Here is a 3,810-nt window from a genome sequence, read left to right as displayed (position 1 = left end):
TATCCACATGACCATGAATATATGTATTTGATGTTGTTGTTGATCCTAAACCCTAAATCTCTAGAATCCACAAATTCTATGGGTATCTACATGACCACAAATATATGGATTTGATACTATCGTTGTATCATAAACCATAAATCTCTATAACCCAAAAATTCTATTGGTATCCATATGACTACGAATATATGGATTTGATATTGTCGTTGTATCCTAAACCCTAAATCTCTAAAACCCCCAAATTTTATTGGTATCCACATAACCATGAATATATGGATTTGATGTTGTCGTTGTATCTTAAACCCTAAATCCACATAAGTCATAAATCCTAAACTCTAAACCCTAAAACATCACCATGTTTAGGGTTTACTTTAAAGCTCATCCACCTTTTCTACCATTAAAATTTGGTTAGATATATCCTTAGCTCGTAACCATAACACCACATAGACACTAAATCCATATAAGCCCAAAAACGTAAACTCTATACCCTAAATCTTAAATCCTAAACCCTAAACCATACACCTTGAACCCTCAATCCTAAACCATGAATTAAAAATATAGACACATCATCCACATACCTAAACCCTAAACTTTTAACCTTAACCCCTAAATCCTACACCTTGAACCTTAGACAATACAACTTGAACTCAAAACATAGACATTGAATCTATATACCATCTAAAGTCTAAACCCTAAACTATGGTGATGTTTGAACATGCAACAAACTTGTCAATAAATTTCATCTGGATTGCTTGTCCACGTGGTCAGAATTTGGTGGATAGGCTTAGAGATTAACAATGACCATGTTTATTGTGTAGTATGCTTCTAGTGACACTTCTAAGTTCTAATATCTCTACTTCTAGCTTTAAAATAGTACAAAACATTTGGCTAAAAGACATCTAAGTGGCTAAACTATGGTGATGTTTGAACATGCAACAAACTTGTCAATAAATTTCATCTGGATTGCTTGTCCACGTGGTCAGAGTTTGGTGGATAGGCTTAGAGATTAATAATGACCATGTTTATTGTGTAGTATGCTTCTAGTGACACTTCTAAGTTCTAATATCTCTAATTCTAGCTTAAAAATAGTACAAAAACATTTGGCTAAAAGACATCTAAGTGGCTAAACTATAGTGATGTTTGAACATGCAACAAACTTGTCAATAAATTTCATCTGGATTGCTTGTCCACATGGTCAGAATTTGGTGGATAGGCTTTAAGATTAATAATGGCCATGTTTATTGTGTAGTATGCTTCTAGTGACACTTCTAAGTTCTAATATACCTACTTCTAGCTGAAAAATAGTACAAAAACATTTAGCTAAAAGAAATCTATGTGGCTAATTTATCTTGGACAAATTTCTGCTCATGTAAAGAATGAGCAAGATATTATAAGATAAGTATCCATAACTACTAATCCACATGATTGATATTCAATGTTCTAAATAAATCAATGTTGTTAATTTTTATTTTGTTTATTAACCACTTATGAGTGTATATGTTTCTGGACCAACACAAAATATGAAGCAAGGAGCTCATGGTGTCTATGGATTTAATTGTGTGGATGTTGTATGATGATTCTTTGGTCTGTCTACATTGGTATCCACAAAAAAATATCCACATGATCACATCCATAGCCACCATTCAACTGTTATTCTTCAGCTTTAAAACTCGTTTGACTCTAAATAAATGATTGATGTTTGTCCATTGAGATATAATGGGTTTCTTTTCAAGTGCATCAAGTTCACAGAGAACTTTTGTTTAAGTATCTGCACGTTTTGGATGGGCTTGAATGAAAATCATGAATTTTAATGTCTAGATATGCTTTGTAAATCCATGGAGACCTATCCATAGTTTTTCTATCCACTAAACTTTGTTTATTTTTATTTTTAAAGTGAATAGTTTTGGTTTTGGGTTCAAGAGTTTATGTTCTAGGATTTAAAATTTAGAATTAAAGGGTTTTGTATTTATTTGGTCTATGTTGTGTTATGAATAATATGCTATGGATAAAGATCTAACCAAATTTATGTATGTATATTTTGTATGAATAAACACAAGTAACTATCTATTAACAATAGTGCAATTGATTATCCACTTATCATTGAACAAATGTTCAACGACAAATGGATACTGTATAATCTAAAAATTCATAAAAAAAATATAGCAATATGTATTTTAAAATATAGAAAATATATAATCATAACATATTTTATATAAATAAATAGACAATTTGTTTTATGATAATCATTTAAAGTGTTAACAACAAAAAGAAGAGAAAAATAGAAAAAAGAAGGAGAAAAAGAGGAGAGGGACAAAATCGTCCAAAATGTGTGTGTATCCTTACAAAAAAACTTGTAAAAGTATAGGGAGTGTGTAAAGTGGGTTTTTGTGAAACAACTCAACACCAAAATAGGTTTTGGTGTCATTTCCCCTATCTTATATATATCACTTAAGATCCTATTCAACTTCTAATGTGAGATATTGTATCCCTGTCACGTAGACATAATTATACATAATACGTATTAGAGCAAATAACCTAAACATTGGATGCTATTGGCTTTAAAGAAACAAACATATGAAAAACTATGGATGAAAACATTCAAGTAACTTTCATGGTGGGGTGAAAAAGGAAAGACAAAAACATTGCCTAATTCTTAAGGGAAAAATCCCGAAGAAAAGTCAAAATCCCACGTACGGATCCCGAAGAATATTATGGACCGACACTGCTTCCGTAGCCTATCGTGTGTGTATGTTGACGAGTTTGGCACACAATAGAGTCGCGTTTGTGTATTTATATTATTAAATCTTTTTATACACACATAAAAAGTAAAAATAATTAGAATTGATGGCCTACACTACTTTTAAATAAATTATTACAGAAAAGAAAAGTTTTAAACTTTTTCTTATATGATAATTTGGCATCGTTTTGTTCGTTTCACACTAGTCAAGGATTTTGTAGAAATATTAGATTAGGAGCTTAAAATTCTTTTTATTTATATTATAATTTTAAAATAAATATAATTCATAGGATTGTTTTTAAAAGTCTTTTGGATAAAATATTATACAAAATGTTTGTAAAAAACATATATTTTGTAAGTTCTATATTGTTAATTTTGTAATTTTATGTATGAGAAATGATTATGTTTGTTGTTTGTTTTTATTTTAATTTTTGAACATGTTTGGTGAGAGTGTCTTAATATGACCTATGCTTAGGTAAGATTTTATTTTTAACTGCACAATAAAATTTTGGAAATCACGATTAAGGGTGATAAATTGCCAAGATTTTATTTATTTTTACGTCTAACAGTATATTTTATGTCTAACGGTATATATTTTGTAACAATACATGGAATACTGAAGATTTTATTTTGAAAATTATATAAATCACTGGCATATTCTCTTTAAAAGGGTTCTTTCGGGTATTCTTAAGTGTATTCCACAGATTGACCGATTAATCTATAATTTTTTTAACCAACCAATATTTAATCTATAACCTATTTTGTAACCAATTTATAAAAATTATATAGTCTAAAAAAAATTATGTACTTCCGTTTTATTATATAAGAATATCTTAGTTTCTTATTTGATAAAAAAAACAAAAAATTATAATAATTGTTTCTCCTGTATCACTGTATGTGAACTATGAATAGATGAATGTATTCAAAAACTATAAAATTGCATGCAAATAAAACATATTTAGGAAACGGGAACATAGATACTTTTTTTTTGCTAATAGAGCTTAGTTAATGATAATGATTGTTTTTTCCACGACTATCAGCAAATGGCGTTTGCAGTTGTTCGTGTTTCAAGA

This window comes from Camelina sativa, chromosome 20, assembly GCF_000633955.1.
Source record: "Camelina sativa cultivar DH55 chromosome 20, Cs, whole genome shotgun sequence".
Lineage (NCBI taxonomy): Eukaryota > Viridiplantae > Streptophyta > Magnoliopsida > Brassicales > Brassicaceae > Camelina > Camelina sativa.
The sequence above is the reverse complement of the archived record's forward strand: the minus strand, read 5'-3'. Positions refer to the sequence as shown.